Source organism: Equus quagga, chromosome 1 (assembly GCF_021613505.1).
Source record: "Equus quagga isolate Etosha38 chromosome 1, UCLA_HA_Equagga_1.0, whole genome shotgun sequence".
Taxonomy (NCBI): Eukaryota; Metazoa; Chordata; class Mammalia; order Perissodactyla; family Equidae; genus Equus; species Equus quagga.
Window position 1 is genome coordinate 36,525,389 of NC_060267.1, and position 18,318 is coordinate 36,543,706.

The 18,318-nt window shown below is 36.5% G+C and overlaps 1 long non-coding RNA gene across 1 annotated transcript in view; it reads right to left on the reverse strand.

Moving 5' to 3' along the window:
- Positions 1 to 8,379: 8,379 nt before the first annotated feature.
- Positions 8,380 to 18,318, reverse strand: part of LOC124225103 (uncharacterized) — a 59,195-nt gene continuing 49,256 nt past the window's right edge. Inside the window, exon 3 of the long non-coding RNA XR_006884990.1 lies at positions 8,380 to 8,478. This is a non-coding gene — a long non-coding RNA (uncharacterized LOC124225103). The remainder of the gene's footprint in view (positions 8,479 to 18,318) is intronic.

An 18,318-nucleotide genomic window follows, 5' to 3' on the forward strand; every position in this document is an offset into this window, starting at 1 on the left:
TGCCCATTTTTTGGTCGGGCTGTTTGTTTTTTTATTGTTCAGTTGTGTGAGTTCCTTATATGTTATGGAGATTAACCCCTTGTCAGATATACGATTTGCAAATATTTTTCCCAATTGGTGAGTTGTCTCTTTGTTTTGATTCTAGTTTCTTTTGCCTTGCAGAAACTCTTTACTCTGATGAACTCCCACTTGTTTTTTTTCTTTTGTTTCCCTTGTCTGAGAAGACATGATATTTGAAAAGATCTTTTTTAGTTCAATGTCAAAGAGGGTACTACCTATATTATCTTCCAGGAGTTTTATGGTTTCAGGACTTATCTTCAGGTCTTCAATCCTTTTTGAGTTTATTTTTTTGCATGGCATGAGATAATGGTCTACCTTCATTCTTTGCATGTGGCTGTCCATTTTTCCCAACACTATTTATTGAACACTATCTTTTCTCCACTATATGTTCTTGGCACCTTTGTCAAAGATTAGCTGTCCATAGATGTGTAGTTTAATTTGTGGGCTTTCAGTTCTGTTCCATTGACCTGTGTGCCTGTTTTTGTACCAGTACCATGCTGTTTTGATCACTATGGCTTTGTAGTACATTTTGAAGTCAGGGATTTTGATACTTCCAGCTTTCTTCTTTTTTCTCAGGATTGCCTTAGCAATTCAGATTCTTTGGTTGCCCCATATGAATTTGGGGATCTTTATTCTATTTCCATGAAGAATGTCATTGGGATTCTGATTGGGATTTCATTGAGTCTGTAGATTGCTTTGGGTAGTATGGACATTTTAACTATGTTTACTCTTCCAATCCATGTGCATGGAATCTCTTTCCATCTCTTTATGTCATTATCAATTTATTTCAGTAATGTCTTATAGTTTTCATTGTGTAAGACCTTCACCTCCTTGGTTAAATTTATTCCTAGATACTTTATTCTTTTAGTTGCAAATATAAATGGAATTGTATTCTTGAGTTCTCTTTCTGTAAGTTCATCATTAGAGTATAGAAAAGCAACTGATTTTTGTAAGTTGATTTTTGTACCCTGCAACTTTACTGTAGTTGTTAATTATTTCTATTAGTTTTCCAATGGATTCTTTGGGGGTTTCTATATATAAGATCATGTTGTCTGCAAACAGCGAGAGTTTCACTTCTTCACTTCCTATTTGGATTCCTTTATTTCTTTTTCTTGCCTACTTGCTCTGGCCAAAACCTCCAGTACTATGTTGAATAAGAGTGGTGATAGTGGGCATCCTTGTCTTGTTACTGTTCTCAGGGGGATGGCGTTCAGTTTTTTTCCATTGAGTATGGTGTTGGCTGTGGGTTTGTCGTATATGGTCTTTATTATTTTGAGATAATTTCCTTCTATCCTCATTTTTTTAAGAATTTTTATCATAAATGGCTGTTGGATCTTGTCAAATGCTTTCTCTGCATCTATTGAGATGATCATATGGTTTTTATTCCTTAATTTGTTGATGTGGCATATCACGTTTATTAATTTGTAGGTTTTGAACCATGCCTGTCTCCCTGGTATGAATCCAACTTAATCATGATGTATGACTTTTTTGATGTATTGCTGAATTTGGGTTAACAAAATTTTGTTTAGGATTTTTGCATCTATGTTCATCAGTGATAGCGACCTGTAGTTTTCATTTTTTGTGTTGTCCTTGTTAGGCTTTGGTATCAGAGTGATGTTGGCCTCATAGACTGTGTTAGAAAGTGTTCCATCTTGCCTTTTTTTGGAATAGCTTGAGAGTCTAAGAATTTATCCATTTTCTCTAGATTATCCATTTTGTTGGCATATGCTTTTTCATAGTATTCTCTTTTAATCCATTGTATTTCTGTGGGGTCTGTTGTTATTTCTCCTCTTTCACTTCTAATTTGTTTATCTGAGCTTTCTCTCTTTTTTTCTTTGTAAGTCTGGCTAGAGGTTTGTCAATTTTATTTATCTTCTCAAAAGAACCAGCTCTTTGTTTCATTGATCATTTGTACTGCCTTTTTTGTTTCAAAAGCATTTATTTCTGCTCTGATTTTTATTATTTCTCTCCTTCTGCTGACTTTGGGCTTTGTTTGCTCTTCTTTTTCTAATTCAGTTAGGTGTAATTTGAGATTGCTTATTTGGGTTTTTTTTTGTTTGTTAAGGTATGCCTGTAGTGCCATAAATTTCCCTCTTAATACAGCTTTTGCTGTATCCCATATGAGTTGGTATGGTATGTTATAATTTCTATTTGTCTTCATATTTTTTTATTTCTCTTTTAATTTCTTCAATGATCCATTTCTTGTTCAATAGCATGTTGTTTAGTCTCCACGTCTTTGTCCCTTTCTCAGCTTTTTTCTTGTAATTAGTTTATAGCTGTATAGCATTGTGATTGGAAAAGATGCTCGTTATTTCAATTTTCTTAAATTTATTGAGGCTTGCCTTATTTCCCAACATATGGTCTATCCTTGAGAATATTCGGTGCACACTTGAGAAGAAAGTGTATTCTGCTGTTTTTGGATGGAGTGTTATATATATGTCTATTAAGTCCAACTGGTTTAGCTTTTCATTTACTCCCACTGTTTCCTTGTAGCTTTTCTGTCTGGATGATCTATCCATTGATGTGAGTGGAGTGTTGAGGTCCCCTACTATTATTATGTTATTATTAATATCTTCTTTTAGGTTTGTTAATAGTTGCTTTATGAACTTTGGTGCTCCTGTGTTGGGTGCATAGATATTTATAAGTGTTATTTCTTCTTGATGGAGTGTCCCTTTGATCATTATATACTGACCCTCTTTGCCTCTCTTACCTGTCTTATCTTGAAGTCTACTTTGTCTGATATAAGGGTTGAGACACCTGCTTTCTTCTGTTTGCTATTAGCTTGGAGTATCATCTTCCATCCCTTCACTCTGAGCCTGTGTTTGTCATTGGACCTGAGATGTGTTTCCTGGAGGCAGCATATTGTTGGGTCTTGTTCTTTAATGCATCTCGCCGCTGTGCCTTTTAATTGGAGAATTCAATCTATTTACGTTTAGGGTGATTATTGATGTATGAGGGCTTAATGCTGTCATTTTATCACTCATTTTCTGGTTCACCTGCATTTCCTTTGTTTCTTGTCCAGTGTGTTTTGGTCTACCCACTGAATTATGTAGTTTTTATGATGCGTTTCTTTGTTTTCTCCTTATTTATTATTTGTGTCTCTGTTCTGCTTGTTTACTGGTTACCCTGAGGTTAGTATTCAGAATCTCATATATAAGATAGTCCATTTTCTGATGGCCTCTTATTTACTTAGTCAAACCAATTCAGTCCCTTTCTTCCTCCCCTTCTAAGTTATATTTCTCACATCTTATTCCACCTTGTGTGGTGAGTTTATGGTTAAAATGACAGGATTATCTTTGGGTATTTTCCTTCCCTTTAGCTGAATGGTATACTTGAGTATTTGCTGCCTATTCTGATTCTGTCTACCTCTCCTTACTCTGGGTTCTGTGACCCCTTTCTCTCCCTTTTTTTTTTTTTTTTTTAGGTATGAGGGGCTTCTTGAGGATTTCTTGTAGGGTGGTGGTCTCATGGCTATAAACTCCCTTAGATTTTGTTTATTTTGGAAAGCTTTTAGAAGCTTTTCCCCATCATATCTGAAGGATATCTTTGCTGGATAGAGTATTCTTGGCTGAAAATTTTTGTCTTTTAAAGATTTGAATATGTCATTCCATTCTCTCCTAGCTTGTAAGGTTTCTGCAGAGAAATCCACTGAAAGCCTGATAGGGGTTCTTTGTAGGTTATTTTCTTCTGCCTTGATGCCCTTAGTATTCTTTATTTGTCATTCGTTTTTGCCAGTTTTACTACTAGATGCTTTGCAGTAGTTCTTTTTACATTGACATATCTAGGACATCTGGAAGCCTCTTCCACACAGATGCCCTCTCTTTCCCTAGGTTTGGGAAGTTCTCTGCTATTATTTCTTTGAACATGCTTTCTGCTCCATTCTCCTTCTCTTCCCCTTCATGAATACCTATTATTCTTATGTTGCATTTCCTAATTGAGTCAGATATTTTTCAAAGACTTTCTTCATTTCTTTTTAGTCTTAGTTCTCTCTCTTCCTCTGTCTGGAGCATTTCAACATGTCTATCTTTGATTATGCTGATATGCTCCTCTATGATGTCTACTCGAGTGTCCCGGGAGTCTATATTTTGTTTTCTCTCTTCCATTGTGTCTTTCATCTCTAACATTTCTGATTGATTCTTCTTTATAGTTTCAATCTCTTTTGTGAAGTAGCTCCTGAACTCATTGCATTGTTTCTCTACAGTCTCTTTTATCTTGTTGAGTTTTTTGATGATAGCTATTTTCAATTCATTGTCATTTAGATTACATATTTCTGTGTCCTCAGGATTGAATTCTGGGTACTTGTCATTTTCTCTCTGGTCTGGAGATTTAATATAGTGTTTGATATTACTAGAGGAGGTGGGTCACATCTTATGCATCCTGATATTATTTGGTTGCAGTTACTGCTTATCGCCAGTGGGTGGGGGTCAAGAGCCACTGTATTCTGAGCCCTCTGCCTTCAGCCGAGATCCCAAGCAGTAGAGTGGGCACAGGGTGAGTGGGGGGTGGAGAACTTTCTCCTGCATGCTCTCTGGGTTTCCTCATTCTGCTCTTACTATCTGGTCTCTGGGGTCTTGGCTTGATGAGGTCACCCCCTGTGAAAGTTCTCCCTCTGGTAGAGGGCTTCCCTCTAGGCTGCACACCCCCTTGGGGGTCCTTGATGTTCCTGCAAACAAACGTCCCCTCCTTCGTTCCTTCCTTCAATCAGCCTCCTGCAGTCATGGATAACAGTCTTTAGGGGAGGGAGAAAAGTTCTCTCTTACCCCATTCCAGTTCCTCTGAGAGGGGTTCCAGCCTCTCCACCCTCCATTGTATGGCTGCATGTCTCTCTGACGTTTTTGTGTTGTGTTAGGATGTCCTCTGCTGAAGTCTGGATACCCCTTTTCATTGTGTGTTGGAGGGGAGAGAGTCCCGGGCAAGTTCACTCTGCCATGATGCTGATGTTACTCCTCTATGACTCACTTTTGACTAATAGAATACGGCAGAAGTAAGCTTCTAAAGCTAAGTCATAAGAAGTCTTGTAGCTCTGGCTTGGGTTTCTCAAAACTCTCACCTTTGAGATGCTTCCTCTCAAAACCCAGCCTTCAGACATGTGCACAGTGCCCCAGTCAACAGCCCCCACTGATCTCCCTGATGACATCCAGCATCAACTGCCAGCCACCTGAATGAGCCAGCTCAGAAATGCCAGTCAAGTCTTGCTCCTAAATAACATCAACATCCAACATCCTGTGGAGCAGAAGAACAGCCCAGCAGAGCCCAGTCAATCCACAGAATTGTAAAAGATAATAAATTGGTTGTTTTTTAAGCCCAAATTTTTAAAAGTGGCTTATTTAGCAAGACTAAACAACCAAAATGATTTATTAATTTCTTCATATGATAGCACACCAGTTAGATATGTGTAACAAATCACCCCAAAACTTGGTGATTTGAAACAGAGGATTATCAAACTTTTTCTTAAAGGGCCAGATAGTAAATATTTTAGTCTTTGTCAACCATAGAGTCTCTGTCCCAACGAGTCACCTCTGCCAATGTAGTGTGAAAGAAGCCACAGACAATACATAAACAAATGGGTATGGCTGTGTTCCAATAAAAGTTTACAAAAGCTGGCAGCTGGCCCATAACCACAGTTTGTCAACCACTCTTTTAAAAAAAATAAGCATGTATTATTGCTCATAATTCTATAAGTCAGAGGGGGTGGTCTGCTAATCTGAGCCAGGTTTAGCTGATCTCAGCTTGGCTTGTTCATGCACCTGTCATCAGCTGGCAGGTTAGTAGGGGCTGGCTGGTCTACGACGACCTCACATACAGCTGGTGTTTTGCTGGCTGCCAGCTGGAGTTACAGGGGTGATTGGGCCACATGTCTCTTATCATCCATCAGGCTAGCCTAGCCTTGTTCACTCAGTGGTGGCAGAGTTCCAAGAAAATAAGCAAAAACACACAGGCCTTTTGAGGCCTAAACTCAGAATTGACACATTTTTACTTCTGCTCTATTTTATTGGACAGAGTAAGTCACAAGGTCAATCCATGTTCACGGGATGGGAGAATAAACTCAACCCTTTGATGCGGGAGCTGCAAAGTCTCAATGCAAATGGCTGGGTACAGGTAGGGGTGGAGAATTGTGCCATTTTTGCAAATCTTGAGACTATGAATGTGTAAATCTAAGAGCTAAGATTCTAAATATGAGTTGTTTCACTTCCTTTATTTTATAAAGGAAGAAAATGAAATTCAAGGAAAGGGATTGCCTCACCCAAGTCATTCTTGCAAGGTAGGACAGACTGGAGCTAGACGAAAAACTTGCTAATTGTGTGTGTAACTAGGAGGTCATGGCTTTTCTGACCCCGTAGGATGTCTTGATAGGGCCTTCAAGGATTCCTAACAGAACTGTGAAAACTTTCTCTTCCACACACAATCCCAGTCAGGTGACCTCCACCTCAAAGTTTCTAATTCCGGTAAAGGCACACCTAGGATGGGAAATATTTTTTATCCAACAAGATCCCTTAAACTCCCCCTTATATCCTGAAAGTCTCTCTTTATTATACTCTTAGAAGCTCAATTCCTAATTTAGCATATCTTCAGCCCAAAATGTCTCCAAACATCTGCATCGCTTGGTCACATGCCATGAATATGAAGTGGCCTGGTCATAATAGGCCCAGTGAGAATGAATCTCACTCAAACAGTTGAGCCAAAGACTTGCTGTAAACATACTTAGAATGAGGTGGCTACAGCCTACAAATTACTCACCAGCTGCCACAGTTATAGGCAACATCCCTACGAGTCAGATCATAATCCATGGGGACTTATGAGAATGTTCAAGCTAAAACCTTCCCTTCTACTCTCAATTACTATGCTGTTGGAAAAACAGTGGAATTATCTTTCCCACCCTGATTTAATGGTTTCTCATAAGGATACAGCCCATATTAAGTTCAACCTCCTATTCACAGTTTAATAGCTTATAAAAATAAAATTTTCTGCCTTGCTTTACCCATGGACGAGACTGACTGAAGCCAGAGCATATGCAAGAAGAAGCTGGGTCTCTGACTCCAGGAACTTATATTACAATTTGTTCTGGTATCTGGACTATACTCAACTTGGCTTCATTTCATTAAGCTAATAAATTGTTCTGATGTTTTGTTTATGTTTTCATGGCTCAGAAAACTCCAAAATTCCTCTGTGGCTTACTGGTAAATCAGCATTCCAGTATTTTTGTCTCTACATCAAACACCTTTGATGTAATTCAAACCTTTTAGGAGTCAACCTTAAATCCACTGTTAGGCAACAATCTCCTAAAGATAATCTGAAACTAATTCTCACGCCATGACAATAAACTGCGCTATGAGGCTCCAGTGCAAGTGCTTTCTGATCTTAGGCTCCGCCAATTCATCATTGTTTTGCTCTCTCATTTTTACGGCTTCAATGGTTATGCTACGGCCTCGCCATTCACCTTTATTGCCCTCCACCCACGTACAAGTTGCCAAACCTATAGACTCTACCTTCTTCACATCTCAGCAGTTGGTTTCTTCTTTTCATTCTCTTTGTGTCCACTTGCACGAACCTCTTAGCAAGGCGATCTTTGTGCTCCTGTACATGCTATTCCTTGTAATAAAATGTCCTCTCTCACCATCTCTGCCTACGAAAGTTTCACTTACATGACAATAACTTGATTTTCTCTCACCAAATTTGATCATTCCATTTATAAAAGCTGTATCTTTTTACACCTTTATTATGAATGAATATTATTGTCTATTTTGTAGGACCATCATTTATTAACCTGTTGTTTGAGGCTTCCTTTCCCTAAAGGAAGCTAATTTTCCTCTAACTTAAGGTGTGCTTTTAGCATACTTGACATATACATTTGGCTTTCTAAGGCAGATCTGCAAAGGGCCCCCCTATAATGTCTAATCCTTTCTGTTTATATAGCAGCAGTTGTACCAAATCTCGCAATAAGAGTCTCATGGGGAAGTAGAACCCACATTTCTACAATCATGCAGGAAGTGTAAAGGCAAAATTGTTAATAGCCTCCCCAGGGTTTGAGCTCTTGCTCTGATGCCTTCCAAGATTTCATCATGATTTAAGAGTAGCGAAATCTCTCAATTCAGGTTTTAAAGCATAAAATAAAAATAACTGTGCGTTAGTCATCTTTTCCAAAACCTGGTTTTGTTATTAAGGTCTACAAGTTTCTTTCATGTTACATGAGAGCATCACAATTCATTTCTAAGCTAGGTAGAATTACCATGTATCCTGTTAGAATGTTTTTAGAGGAACTCCTTGTGCAGAAATATCAAATACTATATAAATACTATATATATAGTTTTGTACCTCTTTTGTTCAGTGGCTCTTTCCTTTTTCAGCAACCAACTTCTTTAGTAAAGCTGTTTTCTTTTTCCAGCAACATTCTCCCACATTTCTTTGAGATACTGAAACCTTTATGTATGCAAAGACGAAAGGAGGGAGAAATTCAGTGGTCTCATAATATTCTCAAAACAGATATATTATAATTAGTGTCATTTGTTCCTAGATCTGGCACAGTAACATCTGAACAAAATTGGTGCACATCCCTTTGGGTACACATCTGTGTGCTTAAGTGATGCTTGCTTTTTAAAAATTTTATTTTAGAATAGTGACTGAAATCAAGTTTACAGGCCTGATCCCGTATGAATTCATTAGTTTTGTTCCATTCCACAGCTGCTCCCATTTGTGGAGCACCTACTCTGAGCCAGTCATCATAACATACTTTCTACATTTATCTCAGGAACTACCAAATCTGGTCCCCTACCTATACTTCCTCTTTCTGTGAAAGACACTACCCTCTGTCCAGTTGGCAAGCAAGAAACATACTCATCTCCTCTCTCACAACCTTTATTTCCAATTCACACCAAGTTCCATGAATTTGGCCTTCTAAGTGTCTCTGGAGTCAGTCTATATCTCTCTGGCTTCATTGCCATTCTCCTATTTCAAACTGAAATAATCTCCAAACTACTGAAGGAGCCTACGAACTAGTTTTCCTGCATTTACTCTGGACTTCTCTTATCCACTCTCCACCTTGATGCCTGTCCAAGTTTTCACCTATTTTTAAATAGAATAGTTTGTCTTTTTAGTATCGCATTCTAGGAGTTCTTTGCATGTTCTGGATATAAGTGTTTTTTTTTTCCAAAATGTACAGCCAGTTCTCGGCAAACAATAGGGAGTCAATGTTCCTTGTTGAATAGATGAATGAATAAACCCTTTGGAGCATAAACTACCCCAGTTTGTGGCGAAAGAATCAGATCCTGTGAGGAGTTAAGTTACTTGCACGTCATGTAAGTAAATTGCAGAACCAGGATGGGAAACCAGGTCTATCTGATTTCAAAGACAGCTCTTTCCACTGAGTTTTATTGATTCTCAATTCATTATCACAAAGAAACTCCCTTAAATTTGTTGAGCCATCTTATAAATGTGTGTCTTTGTTAACTGCTGGATAGGGAAGCGGGGGGTGTGTGTCAAGAGAGTGTAAATAGTGGTATCAGTAATATAAAAGTTGTGCAAAGTTTATGCTCCATTGTGATTGGGTCAGCAACCCTATCTATCTTTCTACCTACCTATTTATCTACCTATCTGCCATCAATCCATCCATTCACCCATAATTTATTTATATAAAAAGATAGCTTCTCTATTTATAGTGTGTGGTCTAAGACATACCCTTTTTATCCTGATAAGGAAGCTAATAATACTAAGCATATAGCAGGAAGAGTTACTTTTTACAGTTTGTTTTTTGGTAAAATTTGCCTTCAGAAAAATGCATAAATCTTAAGTGTTCAAAAAGATGAGCTTGACAAATGAATACAGCTGTATAACCCACACCACTGTCAAGATAAAGAACATTACCATCATCTATAAAGTTGCTTTATGCTCCTACCCAATCTCAGTCACCCAGAGGCATCTATTTTTCTTGTTTTTCTCATCGTAGATTAGTTTTGCCTGTTCTAGAACTTTGTATGAATGGAGTCATAGTGTATACTCTTTTGTATCTAGCTTCTTTCTCTCAGCCTATGTCTTTGAGATATCATATTGCTATATTTATCAGTCATTTATTCCTTTTGTATAGATGAGTACTATTCCATTGCATGAATATACCACAATATTTTTATCCATTCTCCTTTTGATTGACATTCAGGTTATTTCTGGCTTGGAGATATTAGGAATAAAGCTGCTATGAATCGGTATTTTGCGGACGTATGCTTTTCATTTCTTTTGTCTTACTGCCCAGAAGTGGAATGCTGGGTCATATTGTACGGATATGTTTAACTTTATAAGAAATTGACGAAACTTCTTCCAAAGTGGTTGTACCGTTTTTCATGCCTACCAGCAATGTATGAGAATTCTAGTTGCTCCATATTCTAGCCAACATTTAGTGTTGACTGTATTTTCCATTTTAACCCTTCTAAGCGTGAATAGTGGTATCTCACTGAGTTTTTAGTTTATATTTCCTTGATGATTGGAGATGCCAAATACTTTTTTATGTGCTTACTGGCTATTCATATATATTCCTTTGTGAAATATCTGAACAAGCTTTTGCCCATTTTTAAATAGGATAGTTTATCTTTTTATTACTCAGTTGTAGGGGTTCTCTGTATGTTGTGGATATGGATCTTTGTGAGATGCACAGATATTTTGTGGCTTGCCTTATCTTGTTTTTTAATGGAGAATTTTGGTGAGCAGATTTTTTAGTCTAATTTTCAGGTTTTGAAATGACGATTGATTTATGTGTCTTGTCAAAGAAATCTTTGCTCATTATCAGGCCTCAAAAATATTACTTTAGGGGGAGAGATGACTATGTGGAGCACAGAGGGTTTTTAGGGCAGTGAAAATTGCCTCTGTGATACCATAATGATGGATATATGTCATTATAAATTTGTCCAAACCCATAGAATGTACAATACCAAGAGTGAACTATAATGTAAACTATGGACTCTGGGGGATTATGACCTGTCAATGTTGGTTCATCAATTGTAGCAAATGTACCACTCTGGTGGGCAATGTTGATAGTGGGGAAGTCTACGCATGTGTGGGAGCCAAAAGTGTACGGGAGATCTCTGCACCCTCCCCTCAATTTTGCTGTGAACCTAAAACTGCTCCAAAATAAAGTCTTAATTTAAAAAGCAAAAAATAGCAGTGTCCATTGATAAAGCTACCTTATCCTTCAGTGCCAAAAAAAAAACTGTTAAAAAGTCCACTATCAAAAAAATATATATTCTTCTATGTTTTCTTCCAGAAGCTCTACAATTTTACCTTTAACATTTAGTTCTATGAAGCATCTTGAATTAACTTTTGTGTATCATGAGATAGGAATAAAAGTAACTTTTTATATATATATTTTTCAGTTTTTTTATTGGTTTAAATGACTTTTCTTTCCTACTTTATTTCTTTGGCATTTTTGTCAAAAATGAATTTGGGCTCTTTCTAGACTGTTCTATGAGTCTATTTTAATATCCTTGGGCCAGTGCCACGCTATCTGGATTAATGTAGCTTTATGACAATCCTTTAAGTCAAGTAGTATAAGTACTCCAAATTTATTGGCTTTTTACAAGATTGTTTTGACTTGTCTAGAATATTTCAATTTCCATATATATATTTTAGAATCATCTTGTTAATTTTTATTAAAAAGTCTGTCTACTGATATTGTGTTGATTCTATAGATTAATTTGGGGATAATGGACAACTTAGTATTGTGTTGCAATTAATGAACATGGTACAACTCTCCATTTATTTGGGTTTTCTTTAATTTATATTAGGAATTTTGTGGATTTTACTGTAGAAGTCTTGCACATTTTTTGTTTAAATTATTTCCAAGTATTAATGTTTTCAACAACATAATAAATGGAAAGTTTTTTCTTTTCTTTCTTTTCTTTTTGTGAGGAAGGTTAGTCCTGAGCTAACTTCTGTTGCTAATCTTCTTCTTTTTCGCCTGAGAAAGATTGTCGCTGAGCTAACACCTGTGCCAGTCTTCCTCTATTTCATGAGGGATGCCACCACAGCATTGCTTGACAAGTAGTGCTAGGTCCACACTTGGGATCCGAACCTACAAATCCTGGACTGCTGAAGCAGAGTGCATGAACCTAACCACTACACCACCGGGCTGGCCCCTAAATTGAAAATTTTCATATTCTTATTGTTTGCTGTTAGTATGTAAGAAATACAATTGAACTTTGAATATTGACCTTGTGTTTTGCCATCTTGAGAAATTTACTTGCTATTTCTGGTAATTGCTTTGTAAAGTCTTTAGGATTTTCTATGTAGCTAACTATGTCTTCTATAAAGAGGGATAATTTTACTTCTTACTTTCCAATATGTATGATATTAGTTCTTTCTCTTGCCTGATAGGTCTAGCTATGACTTCCAATACATTGCTGAATAGAAATCATCAAAGCAGAAATCACTGAATTATTATACATCTTAGGTAAAGAGCATCCAGGTTTTCATGATTAAATATTAAATATATAGATTTTACATAGATGTCCTTTTTCAGGTTGAGGAAGTTCTATTTCTAGTTTACTGGATATTTTAACATGAACAGATGTCTAATTTTCTCAAATACCTCTTTCAATAAAAACTGAAATGATTATATAATTTGTCATTTATTTTGTTAATACAGTGAACCACATTCATTGTTTTTCCAACGTTAAACCTTGCATTGCTGGGATAGATCCCACTTGGTCTTGATATAATGTCATCTTTATACAATGCATGATTCTATTTGCTATGTTCAACAGGAATTTTTGCAGTTATGTTCATGAATAGTACTGGTCTGTGATTTTCCTTTCCGATGACGTCTTTCTCAAGTTCTGTTATAAAGATCATGCTGAACTCATCAAATAAAAAGTCTGTGTAACGCTGGTATTATTTCTTCCTTAAATGTTTGATAGAACTCATCCGTGAAACTATTGTCCATTTCATATATGTTTTCAAATTGGTTGGCATAAATCTTTCATAATATTCCTATATTTTCTTGTAATATCTTTAAGATATTTAGTGAGAGCCCCTCTTCATTCTTGATATTGGTAATTTCTGGAATTTTTTCTCTTTTTTCTCGATCTGTCTTCCTAGATGTTTATCAGTCTTTTCAAGAAACTAAATTTGGGTCTTCAATTGATTTCTGTTATTACTGTTATCTTATTTTGCTTGCTTTTTTTTCTTCCTAAGGTAGAAACCTATGTCACTGCTTTAAAAACTCCATTGTTTTCCAATATAAGCATTTAAAGCAATAAATATCCCTTTACATTGCTTGAATTCTATACCACAAATTTCGATATGTTGTGCTTTCATGATTGTTCAGTTTTCAATATTTTCTAACTGCCCTTGTGATTTCTTCTTTGACCTAGGGATTATTTAGTAATGTGTTGTTTAATTTCCAAGTCTTTGGGACTTTTCTTGATATCTAAATACTATTGATGTCTAATTTAATTCAATTGCTTCTCAGAGATTTCAGTCTGTTGAAATGTACCGAGATTTGTTTTATGGCCTATTATATAATCGATCCTGTTGAATTATTTTTTGTGCAGTAGAAAGGAATGCCATTCTATTGTTGTTGGCTTTAGTATTACATAAATGTCAATTTGGTTAGGTGATTGACAGGGTTGTTCAGGTTTTCTTTATCCTTACTATTTCTTTTTGTCTATTTGTAGTATCAATTATTTAGAATAGCCTGTTGAAATTTTCAACCATATTTGTGAACTTGTCTATTTCTCTGTTTAGTTCTATAAGTTTACGCTTCACGTGCTTCCATGCTCTGTTATTAGGAACAAATACATTTATGATTGCTGTATCTCCCTGATGAGTTGAAATTGATCCTTGAATCATTATAAAATGTCAGCCATGTATTAAATTTCTATTCATTTTTTTCAGTATTTTTCCTCTCTGTTTTTCATCTTACATAATTTACAGCACTCTACTTTCAAATTCACTGTCCTTTTCTACCATCTTGAATGTGCTATTAGGGCCATCCAGTGATTTTTTTTTTATTTCAAATATTGTATTTTCAATTATAGAATTTTCTTTTGATTACTTTCCACAGTTTCCAATTCTCTGCTGAGATTTCCCTTCTGTTCATTCATTATGAGCACATTTTCTCTTTAGTCCTTAAGCATATTTATAATAACCATTTTAAAGGCCTTAACTGCTAATACAAACATCTAGGTCATCTTGGTTTATATAATGAATGATTTTTCTTTTGACTATGGGCCACTATTTCATGTTTCTTTGCTTGTCTAGTAATGGCTTTATCACTGTGGATGATATGCAGCAGGGAGTCTGGATTGCATGACCTTCCTTAAAGGGATGTTGAATTTCCTCTGGCAGGGAATTAAATTACTAGTATGTACGTTTGAGCCTCTTAGGCTTGATTTTATTTTTTATTAAGGTGGTTCTATTTCAGTTTTAAGCTTAGTCCCAGTGCCTGCTCCTTACTTCATGGTATAGAGTCTCAACTGAATACTTAAGTCTCTTAGTGAGGTCTGTTTACTCTGACAAGGTTGAAACTCCATCTCCCACCACTTCATCAGGAAATCTCTGCTAGGCTTCTTGGTATCTTGTCCTGAGCATGTGCATCTCAATGATTTGTCAAGGACATGCAATAAACTGCTACGCAGGTTTTAGGCACCACCCCCATGAAGCTTTTCTTCTTGGGTGCCTCGCCCAGCAAATTCCAGGGACTGGAACAGCCTGGAACACAGTCTGCTCCTCAGCAAAGTGAGACTGCTATTCTACCTAAGTTCCACATGCTTGTCCAATGGCAGGAAAGTGGCTGTAGGAAAAAGTGGGAGCATTCATGGGGCTCATCTCATGTATTTTCCTTCTCTCTTCTCTCAAGAGTCACAATCTTGAACTACCTGTTGTTCAGTTCCTAAAAATATTTGCATGTTTATTTGCCTAATGTTATAATTTTTCAGTAGGAGGACAAGTTCAGTACCAGTTACTCTGTCAAGACTAGAAGTGGAAGATGTCAAGACATAATCCTTTAAAATATATACAATTAACTTTTTGTTATACCTGATTCTATTAGCTGCTCATTTCCATTAATCAGTGCTTCAGCAAATATGTAATAAACTGATAACTGAAATTACAGATGGTATACATAGGCATTTTGTTGTTAACCTAATAAAAGTAGGCTTCAACTCACACAAATGAAAAATTAAAAAATTAGAGAAAAAATATATAAACTATATATCTATTTCCCGCACTAGAGGTTCATGGCAGGAAGTAAATATTGGAGAAGTTGGCCAAGGCAGCAACTCCTTTCTCATATGCAGTAAGACCAAGACTGAATTCTAGGACATAGCTCAGTACATTTCTGTACAGACAGAAGAACACTGTCCTAGAACATGTGAGCTTAAAGATAATGGGAGGAATAATAAACAACCCTCCAAATAAGGAAAGTCTGCCTCATTTGTGCAGATTAACTGAGGATGAGGCTTTTGAGAGAGTCAGAAAACCTTACACGTGCTCTCCACCTGAAATTTGATTCTTTTCTCCATGAAAAGAGATAGGACAAAGAATGGTATAACAAAACATTTTCTCAGAAGTATAGTGAAAGCTAGACACTCATGATATTTGACTATAAGTATACATTATGGGGCCAAATACATGAAAAAGATAAAGTAAAGGGAAATAAAATAAAAATAGAATACCAATAGTTTTTCAAGACAGAAACCCATCCTGAGAATAGAGTAAATAATGATTACAAAGAAAAATTTCTGAGTTTTGAGTAGTAACATTGGGATAACTATTTGAACATCATAGGAGAATGAAAAGGAGGAGGAACAGGAAGAAGAAGGAGCAGGAGAAGCAGGTGGACTTCACTATCTCTAGTTTCTGTACGACAACTACTGTTGGAAGCTCTTTTCATGTATTCACTTGTTTGGTCCTCACTATGACCCTACAAATTGGGCTTTGGCAAAGAGGCTAGTTGACCACCAGAGAATCCTGCTTCCCTTCCTTAGAGAAGACTTATTGCTGGGAAGCAGCTGTCTGGCCAGGACTATATCTCTCTAATTCCTTGTATCTAGGAGTGGGGTGTGTAACTAGTCCTCACCAAAAGGTGTGAGTGGAAGCGATGTGTGTCACCTACAGGCTGAAGCTGTTATGCATCTGGTCCTCCTTCTTTACAGCCTCTTTCCCCTTCCTCTAAAAACCTGGAAGCCACATGCGAAGATGTTGAATCCACAATATGGAAGAAACATGAGTCCTTGAACCACTTTTAGAGGCAATCTACACGACCAGGAACACTCACACTGGGCAAAATAAATTTTATGTTGTTAAACCTTTGAGAATTTGAGTTTTTTCGGTTGCAGCCACTAGCATTACCTCAACAATTATGGTAATAAGGTAACAAATCAAATATGTGACCTTCATTTTATGGACAAGGAAACCGAGGACAGGGAGAAAATATCACCATTAGCAGAATAAAAACAATTTCTATTTCATTTAATTACTACATTAATTATAATTTTCACAAGTATATGATTGTAGTCAAGAGAAATAATGAACTCTACACAGTGACTTGACTTTTGAATAAATATAAAAATTAATAAAGTATATTGTCCTCTATAAATTAATGACAAACACGTTATTTCATTGGAACAATAACAACAAAAAGGATTGATCGATATGATTATTAGATCAGCAATGGTGGCTATTATTTTAGAATTGACACTGAACGTTTCTTTTATTATTTGTGAGATCAGACATGCGGGTTAGAATGACTCAGGGTAAGACAGAAAGGTTGAGCTGGAGGCAGAAGAGGGGCCTAAATGACAAGCGTAGACCAAACAAGTTCAAACAAACAAAATTCAGGCATTGGCTTTGAGAGCACTGACAGAATTTTGTCCTAGAGCCAAATCTGTGATTGGAACCTGTGCATAAATATTCTTCTATTCTAGACTTTTTGATACTGTTTCTTTTTATATGTTAAATATTAAACATACAAAACTTAGAAAGAGAATGCTTTAGTGAAGAATAAAGCAGCCAAGGATGAGTTCTAGTTTTACAATGAAACGCAGCTTTCTCATTACAAGACCAATATTTCATTTACTAAGGTTAAACAGGTTAATACTTAAAAGAAAGAGTTCCACTGAAGAAAGAATTGAATCCAAACTATTCTCTGGCACTGCGTCTATTATGCTTTCATTTGATTGTCTGTTGGATACATTTTCATGCACTTTTATTCTTTGCCATCCAGTATTGTATAATTCTCCCAAAACAGATTTTTACACATCTAAAAACTCCACCAGCTCAATGATTCTGCCTTCCACAGTATCTGTTTTACTTTCATTTATTCCTATCTTAAAATAGATCAATGTTTGTAGATGTGTTCTTATTGAATGATTGTGCCACTAGAATTTATCGGAGGCTTGGTCATTTATGAACAGTCATTGCACTTTTCCTTACACACATCTACCATCTTTTAAGCTAATGGCTGGACAGAAATCTCTGTAAAGATTCAAGTGTTTCTCGAGTCTTTGCTATCTCAGTATTTTTCACCTCTTTTGGTACTAACATGGCTGTAAGTTCCTATTTCCGACCAAGATGGCTCCAAGCTCATCTTCATTTTTTAAGGCATACAAATAATTACATCCTTTTAGGGGAAAAACTAAAAGCTGCTAAAGGACACACAACAGAAGAAAAACACAGGTAGGTAATATTCAAGTAATTGCCAACTATCATTTCTGAGTTCCATAAGAAAAAAGACCACCGATGCCTTGAGACTCGAAGGAACTATAGAATCTGGACTGGTAGAGAGGTAAATATTTCAAAAGATAAGAAAATTATATTTTAGAAGTTCATTCAATAAATAAATTTCAGAGTCCTTAGGTGTCAAGATTTGTTCTAAGACCTAGGGAATGAGATTGTGCCTTGAAAAATATGCCCAATCAAAGGAACATGAGTGGGCACCTTTTCTTATTCTTACCAAGGTTTCTTGAGGCCAGAAGAGGCCTTGATTAAAGCAGATATGGCCCCGCCCTGAAGTATCTTGGAGTAGAGGAGACAGACAGTAACAAATAAGTAAATAAAACAATGTGCGGCTACAAACTGTGACAGATGCTATGAAGGAAGTAAGTAGGATGCCAACAGAGAGAATGACAGGGACAAAATGAGCGTTTCTTAATCAAGATTCCTTGTCACCTCTCTGAAGAAGTGATATTTAGGCTGAGACCCATTTGGATGAAATGGATCATGGCTATATGGAAATGGGGGCTTGTGGTGGGCAGGCCAAGCAGAGAACATCCTGCA